At 44.3% G+C, this 11,167-nt stretch overlaps 1 long non-coding RNA gene across 1 annotated transcript in view; it reads left to right on the forward strand.

Annotated features, from left to right (window-relative positions):
- The window catches only part of LOC119973230, a 28,803-nt gene that overhangs the window by 13,785 nt on the left and 3,851 nt on the right, over positions 1-11,167 (forward strand). The gene's annotated exons all lie outside the window — the stretch shown is intronic.

Consider the following 11,167-nt stretch of genomic DNA (forward strand, 5'->3'; position numbering starts at 1 on the left):
TTCACCTTGTAAACAACATATCTCAAAAGCTAATAGATGGATTGTAACAAAATGTGATACTGTACACAGATAGGGTATGACCCACACCCAAGGAAGAGCGGATTTGTTTTTGGAAACATTGGGAGGTGGACAAATTTAATTTCTTAGAATAATCTTGGTTGTTTTATTTAGAATTTTGTTGATTGCTTTAGAATGTTTTGCATTGCTCCAGCTCCTGTGGTGCAAATTGTCACAGCTGTCAAAATGTTTTCAGGGCAGATGCAGTATTTTCTTCAAATGTGGGTTCAGGGCAGGTTACTGGACCTGCATTAGGCTGGAACAGCTGTGGAGAGGGTAGGATTAAATTTTAAAATTTTTTTTCCAGTTTTACAGTTAGGAGAACATGAACCAGGCAGGGACGAGTTGCATAACAATAATAACATTGAGTTAATATTGTACTTTTCATGAGTTTTAGATTCCTGGATCACTGAGACCATTTCTGCCACCAAAGGTTTTACAGGCGGGATGCTCAACATCTGAACCAGAGCAGGACTAACATCCTTTGCTGGTGGGTTTTCTAGTGCTGTTGGGAGGAATTTAAACTAATTCTGGAGGGGACACAGACTGTTAACAGAATAGGGACACAGCATAATACAGTAAAGCAATCAAGTCAGAGGGAGTACAGCTATATTAAGTTTGAAGAGTAAGGCACGGCTGGATGCCCTCTACTTTAATACCAGGAGTATTACAGGTAAAATGGATGAGTTAAGGGCGAGGATTGACATGTGGAATTGTGATATATAGTAGCCATCACAGAGATGTGGTTGAGGGAGGAGCAGGATACTGAATCTTCGGGCAAGACAATGGAGGGGTTAAAAGAGGAGGCATTTCATCCTTAATTAACGAGCACGGTGGTGCAGTGGTTAGCATTGCTACCAATGGCACTGAGGACCCAGGGTCGATCCCGGCCCTGGGTCACTGTCCGTATGGAGTTTGCACATTCTCCCAGTGTCTGCATGGATTTCACCTCCACAACCCAAAGATGTGCACATTAGGTAGATTGACCATGCTAAATTGCCCCTTATTTGGAAAGAAAAAAATAATTGGGTACTCTAAATTTTTTTTAAAAGATTATTAGTTAAAGAGTCAGTTATGCAGTGAGGAGAGAGGATATCTTGGAGGGGGCATCAAATGAAGCTTTGTGGGTAGAGCTTAGGAATACAAAAGGGACAGCACATTGCTAGGTGTTTATTATAGACCCCCAGATAGTCGATGGGAAATTGAGGAGCAAATACCTGCACAATGCGTTGAGATGTGCACCAATAATAATAAGGTAATTATATTAGTTGATTTCAACTTTCCCAACATTAATTGGGATAGTCACTGTATTAAGGGCTGGGATGGCGTGGATGTCTTAAAACATATACAGGAGAACTTTTTAGGTCAATATAGAGAGGGTCCAACAAGGGACGGCAGAGTGCTGGAGCTAATTCTGAGGAATGAAGCTCGACAAATGTGGTGGTGGGGGAGCATTTTAGTGGTATGGACCACAACATGGTACAATTTAAGCTTACTATGGACAAAGAAATAGAAACGTTGCAATAAATGTTTTGGATTGGGGGAAGAGCGAATTTTGGTAAAATTAAGCAGGATCTGACCGAGGTAGACTGGGAAGAGTTACTTGCGAGGAAATCTACAGAAGAGCAGTGGGAGGTGTTCAAAAAGGGAATGGGGAGGATACAGGCCCAACATGTTCCCTCTAGGGTAATAGGAACGAGTAGCAAGCCCAGAGAACCATGGATGACCAGAGACATTCAGGATACGATGAGAAGAGCAAGAACTTTTTAGCAAGTACAAGGGGAGCAAATCAACAGAGGCATTAGTGGAGTACAGAAAGTGTAGGGTGGAGCTTAAGAAAACAATTAGGAGAGCAAAAGAGGGATATGAGAAACCTGTGACTCGTAAAAGTCAGGAAAATCTCAAGATATTCTATAAGTATATCAATGGGAAGAGGATAACCAGGGAAAGAGTAGGGCCCAATTTGTGGGTGGAGCATTGAATGAATACTTCACATCCGTCTTCACCCAAGAGAATGAGAATGTAGGAATGGAACTCGGGGAGAGACACAGAGGTGCTTGAGCAAATTGACATAAGGAGTGACAAGGTATTGGAGGCATCGGCTGGCTTAAAAGTAGACAAATATTCAGGTCCGGATGAATTGTGTCCCAGGCTGATGTGGGAAGCGAGGGAGGAGATTGCAGGGCACAAACACAAATTTTTACTTCCTCTCTGGCTGGGGTGGGGAGAGGTGCTGGAGGAGTGGAGAACAGCTAATGTGGTTCCACTATGGATTGCAGAAATAAGCCAGGAACTACAGACCAGTGAGTCTCAGCTCAGTGATAGGGAAGCTATTGGAGAAAATTCAGAACAAGAGAATCTATCTCCACTTGGAGAGGCAAAGTTTGATCAGTGATAGCACTGTGGTTAGCACTGTTGCTTCACAGCACCAGAGACTGGGGTTCGATTCTGGCTTGGGTCACTACCTGTGCGGAGTCTGCATGTTATCCCAACGTCTGCGTGGGTTTCCTCCAGGTGCTCCGGTTTCCTCCCACATGTCCCAAAAGACTTGCTTGTTAGGCGAATTGGACATTCTGAATTCTCCCTCAGGTGTCCCGAACAGAGTGTGGAGACGAGGGGATTTTCACAGCAACTTCATTGTAGTGTTAATGTAAGCCTACTTGTGATGCAAGTAAAGATTATTATTATTAGCCAGCATGACTTTGTCAGAGGGAAGTCATGCCTAACAATTTTGATTTAATTTTTTGAGGAAGTGGCCAGGTGTATAGATGAGGGTAGTGCAGTTGATATAATTTATATGGATTTCAGCAAAGCCTTTGAAAAAGTCCCACATGGGTGACTTATAAAGAAGGCATGCACATGGGATACAGGATAATTTGATAAGGTGGATTCAAAATTGGCTTAATTATAGGAGACAGAGGATGATGAGAATGCTGCTTTAGCGACTGGAAGCCAGTGTCCAGTGGCGTACCGAATTGTGTTGGGTCCCCTATTATTAGTCACTTGTATAAACAGATGACTACATGGGGGGAGGGGGGTTAGGATTAGTTAGTTTATGGATAACGCAAATATTGGCTCGGTGATTAACAGTAGGTTGAGCATCTTGGGTTACAGGAAGATATAGACAGGATGGTCAAACGGACAGATAAGTGGCAGATGGAATTTAACCCTGGAAAGTGAGATGTGGGGCGGAATTCTCCGCTCCCGCACGGAATCGGGAAGGCCGTCGTGAACTCGGCCGAGTTTCACGATGGCCTCGGAGGCCGCTCCTCGCACCTTATTCACCCCCACCCACGGGGGGCTAGGAGCGGCGCTCCGTAACTCTCGGTCGCCGGGCCTTGACGCTTGCGTCAAGGCTGTGCGCCGAGAATGACGCGACGGCGGCGCCTAAGTGACGTCAGCCGCGCATGCGCAGGTTGGCCGGCTCCAACCCGCATATGCGCGGCTGATGTCACAACAGCTGACGGCTCCAACCCGCGCATGCGCGGTTGCAGTCTTCCCCTCCGCTGTCCTGCAAGATGTGGCGGCTTGATCTTGCGGGGCGGTGGTGGGGCAAGAGTGCGTTGCTTGGAGACAACGGCGGGCACCAATCACGGGCCAGTCTCCTCCTGAGCACGGTCGTGGTGCTTACTCCCCTCTCCGCCCCTCCCCCCCCCCCCCCCCCCCACACAAGCCACAAACGAACATTTGGCGCCCATGTTCACGACGGCAGCGACCAGGTGTGGTTGCCGCCGTCGTGAACCAGTCGGGAATGTCAGGCAGCTCGGCCCATCAGGGCCGGAGAATCGCCAGTCGCCGTGAAAAACGGCGAGCGGCGATTCATCCGAGCGGGGGGTGGGCGAATCGCGGGGGGTGCCAAAGCGGCGTGTCGTGAGTCGCCCAGCCCTCCCGCGATTCTCCCACGATTCTCCCACCTGGCATGGGGAGCGGAGAATCGCGCCTGTGATACACTTTGGAAGGAGTAATTTGACACGGAAGTATTCAATGAATGGCATAAATCTGGGAGTTCCGAGGAACAAAGGGACCTGGGCGTGTTCGTCCATAGATCTCTGGAGAAGGAAGGGCAGGTAAATAGGGTGCTGAAAAATGCATATGGGACACTTGCCTTTATCAATTGAGGCATAGTTTCAAAAGCAGGGAGTCATGTTGGAGTTGTATAGAAATTTGGTGAGGCCACAGCTGGAGTACTGTGCTGTTCTGGTCGGTGCATTATAAGAAGGATTTTACTGCACTGGATTGCAGAGGAAAGGTGCATAGGAGATTCATAAGGATGTTGCCTCGGATGGAACAGTTAAGTGATGAAGAGAGGTTGGATAGGCTTTGGTTGTTTTTGTTGGAGCAGAGAAGACTGAGGGGGCGACCTGATTGAGGTGTACAAGATTATGAGGCATGGACAGGGTAGATAGGGAGCACGTGTTCCACTTTGTTGAAGGGTCAGACATGAGGGGACACAAACAAGTTCACGGTGAGGGGCAGGAAGGTTTTTTTTTGGGGGGGGGGGGGAAAAGAGGGGAGAGCTTTGAGGAAAAACCTCTTTACCCAAAGGTTGGTGATGGTGTGGAATGCACTGCCTGGGAGGGTGGTAGGGGGGATTTCCTCACATCCTTTAATGTGCCTGGATGGGCACTTGGCATGTCATAACATTGAAGGCTATGGGCCAAGTGCTGGCAAATGGGATTAGGTAGGTAGGTAGGTCAGGTGTTTTTCATGCGCTGGTGCAGACTCAATGGGCCAAAGGGCCTCTTCTGCACTGTATTTCTGTGATTTTATGATATCTTGTGTTATTTATTTATTTACTATTAAAAAGGTTGAGCATTGCTGTCAAAATGCAAAGCATCTGACTCTGCACCTGATACTCAACTGAATTGCCAAATTATGAAATAGACAAAAAAAAGTCATTGGCATTGTTTTAATAAGCTGTAGTTCCTCACACTGTGCTATCAGCATCCTTAAATCATATTGAAATAATGATCCTTCAATTCTGAAAACCTAAAAACTTTTCACAGCCAAACTGACTATGAATACTGCTGAGATTGGCAGTTTTCCAATTATTTTGTTCCCAAAGACAATCAGTCTTTATCTCTCAGTTACTTATTTGGCACTAATTCTGCTGAACTGTGAGAACAGTACAGAGATCACACAAACGCTACACATTTATCTCACTAAACACTGTTCCACATGACTGCTCATGCATGGGAATTGTTCCTGGATGCTAGGCAAGAAACTATCTGAACCATTAAGAAATCAAAATTTCTTGAACGTTATTTATGAACAAGAATACCTCAACCTTCATAATAGAACACTTCAATGCAATAGGTACCTCTGTTATAAATATATATTGGCTCAGCATTTTCTTCCCAATTTATTATCCATGTGACAAAACAAAGCTTCTGTCCTGGGTCAAATTGGGATAATTGCTGTATTCAAAGCAGCATGAAATCAAGAATGTCCTTTGTCCACACCAGCACTCACCAATGCCACCTTCAAAAGGTGGAGACAGGACGGGGGGGACATGACAGTCATGGACCTATACACTGACGGCAAGGTCACACTGGAAGAACTGACGCAGAGATTCCAACGAGCTAAAGGCAACAAACTCATACCTGCAGCTTAAAAACTTCCTACAGAAGGAGACAAGGACATACCCATGGCCATGACAGACACTATTAGAAGAGCTACTGGACGCAGACATCCTAGGCAGAGGGAACCGTAGTGACATGTACAATCGACTGTTAGAGAGGGCCGACACTGAAGCCCCATGGAAGACTTGGGGTTCAAAATAGGGTGCGGATTCTGGAGCGAAGCACTGCACAGGGTCAACTCTACCTCCACATGCTCGAGGCTCAACCTAACACAGCCAAAAGTGGTACATAAAGCCCACTTGACCAGAACCCAAGTGAGCAGGGGGGAGGATAAGATGTGAACGATGCCAAGGAGGCCCAGCCAACCATGCCCACATGTTCTGGTCTTGCCCCAGACTTGCTGGGTACAGAACAGCCTTCTTCGAGGCAATGTCCAAAGTGGTGTGGATAAGGGTGGAGACATGTCCGAAAGTGGCGGTCTTTGGGGTATCAGACCAGCCAGATCTCTTCATGGGGAGGAGGACGGATGCTCTTGCCTTTGACTTCCTAATCGCCCACCGTAGAATCTTGCTTCCTTAACGCAGCAGCACCACCTAAAGCTGCAGACTGCTTATCCAACCTACCAGAATTTCTCCAAATGGAGAAAATCAAATTCACCATCCGTGGGTTGGAAAATGGCTTCCACAAAACATGGGAGCCATTCACCCGACTGTTCCGAGACCCGTTTGTGGCCAACACATAAATAAATAGCCAGTAGCCAGGAAATAGTCACGTCTAGAAATAGGAAAGCGAGGGAGGACTGGGGGGGGGGGGGGGGGGGGGGGGGGGGGGGGGGGAAGCAAGGTGTAGCAAAATTCAGCAATTAAAAAATGGGGAGCAGCAGTGATAAATGGGGGGGGAGAAGGGAGGAGAGGGGGTTCAGGGAGAGAGGAGCTGGAGGTGGGGGGGATAGGGAGGATTGTATGCTGAGCCAGACGGCAGCAGACTGTAAATAGAGAAACCTTTGTGACTGTACAATAAATGAAAACGAACGGCAATGTATATCATTTTGAAAATGCCAATAACGCTATTAATAAAAAAATGTCCTTCGTCACCAAATGGTAAAATGGAAGCCCAAGCCCAGACGTTTGTAAGGCACCTCGCAGACTGATTGATCTATAAATTAGTTAAAAGGCTAGTATTGACATAAAGCTTCAACATTAATTTAATTGATAACAGATATACAAGACTAGGTGACATGTGGAATGCAAACATCTGGTTTGAACTTGATGATAGCTATGTGCCTTTTAACTTTAGAATGTTAATTAGATTTTTCTCAATGGAGTAGATAATGACTTTGCATTCCTGATATTATTTTCAGCAAAGAAAAGTGTCATTCATTGAAACCTGTTTTAGATGACCGCAAAGTGAAAATCTACCACAATATATTTTAATTCAATTCGCTTGACATTTAAGAGTATTAACTTACATTCCTTTAAGATGTCATCAAAATATTACTCAACTTAAAAGTTTTGTAGACTGTGAGAAATGCATTCTAAAAAGTACAAGTTAACCCCAGTAAATAAATAGTCTATTGTTTAAAGATTACATGGTTTGTTGCTGTTTTTTACTGGTTCTGTACATTACGACATACAGATTTATGTATGTTTTATCACTAATGTAATGGTCTGACAGTTAGCCCTCACTGAAAATACAAGGGTGTGCTCCCATGATCTCTGATCAGTACACCATAATTAAGGGGCAATTAGTATTCCATTTATGGCATGCTTAAATGAACATGTAACAGCAAAACTGTAACAACATTGTTGTGATTCTGTGTCCACCCTGATCCCCTTCATTGTGAGAGTGATGTTCTGCTGAGTACAATGGCTTCCTATCAACTTTCCTCCCTCTTTGTCCTCCAAGATAAAACATTGTTCTAGCGCGAAGTGTTCTAACAGCCAAGACAAACAGCCCACAAAAATTTTGCACTCGGGATAGTGGAGTTTCAGTTGTGGTTGAAAAATTCCAGAATCTTCTACTAAATAAACAAGAAGTGCAAGAAATACTCAGTAGGTTTTGCAACTTGGTTTTTCGCCTTACAGATGCTAATGTTTCAAGTTGTGACCTTTCATCAAGTTCCATTCCCTACAGATGCTGATTGTATTGCAGATTACCAGCACCCTTCGATTAGGCAAAAGATATTAACAGAAATATTAGCAGACTTTTTAGTTGACTGCAAAATCAAATCTCTATCAGGGCATTGGTGAGGCCACACTTGTAGTGTTTGCAGCTTTGTGGTCATATCAGAGGAAGGCATACTTGTCCTTGAAGCCATACAATGAAAGTTCACCAGGCTGGTTCCTGGGGTGAAGGGATTGTCCTGTGAGGAGCGAAGTGGATGACTGGGCCAATATTCTCCAGCATTGATGATTGATGCCACTTTGAAATATATACAATTGTTCAGGCACTTGACAGGATAAAAGCCTGGGGGATCTAGAACACAGAATCAGTGTCGCAGGATAAAGGTTAATTATTTAAACTGAGGTGAATGTTTTCACTCAAAGGGTGTGGATCTTTGAAATTTCTCAATCCCAGAAAGCTCAGCATTCTGTTATTGGGTCTATCCAAGATAGGACCCAAGAATCAATGCATCCACAGGGGAATTAAGGGATAAAGGAATGGTGCTAGAGGGGAAACTGTAGGTGAATTGTTAGCTATGGTCAATCTGCTGTGAATGGAGAAACTGACCTCCCTTCTCTTTTTCCAAATAATTAGAATTTTGCACAAATGCCCTTACTTGTGGGGCTGTTACTTTGTGAAAAACTGTATTCAGTACTATAGAAATTCTTCAATTCTCTAAATGTCAATTGTCAAAACTTTTAGGCATTGTTTAACCCATAGAGTAGCATTTCACAAAAAAAATGTCTTTTTATTCCATTGGAAATGCTCGTGGTCAGATCATTTGAAACAAAGCTGGAGCCAATCTCAACCATATAAAATGGAAAGCAGGATTAAAATACTCTTTCTTCCAGTATTTTTCGCACATAAATTTTAGCCAGAAAAACTTTAAAAAGTGAGCTGAACTGTGTTTTGGAAAGATACCATTGTAGAGATTTATAAATAATTCCACTGAGGCAAACACAAAACAAATATGATGCTAAAATATAGATTTATAACATGTTTTCATTGCCCTCAAATGAACTTTTTGGGGCATACCCAACTTGTTTTTATATTTAGGTTTATTGTCTTCAATATTCGTTGACACCATTTTTTGATCCCCAGTGCCAATTACCTGTGGGGTTACTATACATTTTATTTAATCAAAAAATTATAAACGGAACATGCATTTCAAATTACAATGGGTTTCACAATAAATCTATCAAATCATGTGTACAAAAATTAACTCACTCCTTGGATACTCACGTCCCCTTTGTGAAATTTCTAAAGCACCACTGCTGCTAACTCGGTTCTGTTTGCTGCAATAAAAGATGGAATTTCCTCGAATTATGTAACAGCATACAGCACTGAAACATTTAATCTGGTCCATAATAATGGCACGAGCTTGGAGCCTTCATGTAGGTTCAAAACGTAAAGTTTGTTAACATCGCCACAGATGATGCCAGACCTGCTGACTTTTCCTAGTATTTGTTGATTTAACTTCAGATTTCCAATAGCCTCAGTATTTTATTTTTATTATACTTAATTTGATCCAACTCATCTACAGTGATTTTTATGCTCCCTACAAGTCTCCTCCAGGCCCAATCAATCTAACCTAGTCTAGATTTGGTATACATAGAATGCAGCTTATAAGCTCTTGTGCACTTCACTCATAGGGCTGGATTCTTCCGCCCCGCCCACCGCAAGGTCACCACAGGCAAGGCGCGGACAATGGAAAAGTCCTCAGCGGGATTTTCTGTTCACCGGGCGGACGCAGTCAGAGAATCCCGCCCAAAGTCACATTTCTTATCTTCATGCATCACAGTCCATAGCAAGAGCCAATATTGAGACAGCATCTTTTTGAAGCTATCAATGGGCTGATGCAAAGTTTAGGTGGCATAAGTTTTAAATTAGCTAGTTTAATAGATAATGGGTGGAAAATTACAGCCAATGTCTTGTTAAAGCTTTTAATTTTAATACCATAGGGTGGCACAGTGCTGCCTCACAGCGCTAGGAACCCGGGTTCAATTCCAGCTTGGGTCAGTCAGTGTGGAGTTTGTACATTCTCCCAGTGTCTGTTTCGGTTTCCTCCGGTCCTCCGGTCCCCCCGCCCCTCCCCGGTCCAAAGATGATCAGGTTAGATGGATTGGCTATGATAAATTGGCCCTTGGTGTCCAGAGATGTGCAGCTTAAGTTACGGGAATAGAGAGGAAGTGGATATTGGTAGAGTGCTCATTTGAAGGGTTGGTGTAGGCTCAATGGGTTGGTGTAGGCTCAATGGACCGAATGGCCTCCTTCTGCACCTTAACGATTCTAGGATTCAACTTTGCACCAGCATCAAATACACAAGGTTGAATCCACTCCCGCACATAGTTGTAGTACTTACATAAACATATATGCTTTAGGTCTATCAAATAGTATCAAATAGGGGCTGTTTAGCTCACAGGGCTAAATCGCTGGCTTTGAAAGCAGACCAAGGCAAGCCAGCAGCACGGTTCGATTCCCGTAACAGCCTCCCCGAACAGGCGCCGGAATGTGGCGACTAGGGGCTTTTCACAGTAACTTCATTTGAAGCCTACTCGTGACAATAAGCGACTTTCATTCATTTTCATAGTATTACATAGGGGGAGATTTTGAGCCCGCACTAGCCATGCACAGGATCGGTGGCGCAGGCGGAAATACTGTGAGAATCAGGAAATGAAAAAAAAATGAAAATCGCTTATTGTCACGAGTAGGCTTCAATGAAGTTACTGTGAAAAGCCCCTAGTCGCCACATTCCGGTGCCTGTCCGGGGAGGCTGGTACGGGAATGCGATTCTAGTCAGAAAATTTCTTGATTTTCCCTGCCCCTCGCTGGCAAGGATTGTGTGGCTGGAGGGTGAAATGCCAGTCAGGATTGTCAGGGGTGAAAAAGATTCAATATTTGGAAAGAAAACTGGTCTGTGCAACTGGAGAGTTACATGGCAGTTTTCAGTCTGAGCTGGACACGTGGCCATTTGTTTGGTAAGATTTTGCCCCCCATTTTCCTTTCTCCCCCCCCCCCCCCCCCCCCCGCGCAAGAGTACTTTTCGTCAGCAAATAGGGACAGGGACCGGGACCGTGGCTGGGTTTCTTGCCTAAATCTACTGGCCCCATTGCTACATTGGCAGATACCAGCTACCCCAGCAAAAGCCAGAGAAGCAATCTTGGGACCATCATTAACAACTTAGTTGAACTACTCCCTTAACCAGAAGAACCATTTGGGGAAGCCGGGATGTTCATTTTAATTCCTTGTACATCAGGGTCTAAATAATTTTGAGGGATTTTTCTCGAAGACTACTTTTTGGTTTTCAGGGTCTCCTTTTTCATTCTCACTAACTCCTGTATTAGGTGATGTAGTCACATAGTAAG

This window comes from Scyliorhinus canicula, chromosome 1, assembly GCF_902713615.1.
Source record: "Scyliorhinus canicula chromosome 1, sScyCan1.1, whole genome shotgun sequence".
Lineage (NCBI taxonomy): Eukaryota > Metazoa > Chordata > Chondrichthyes > Carcharhiniformes > Scyliorhinidae > Scyliorhinus > Scyliorhinus canicula.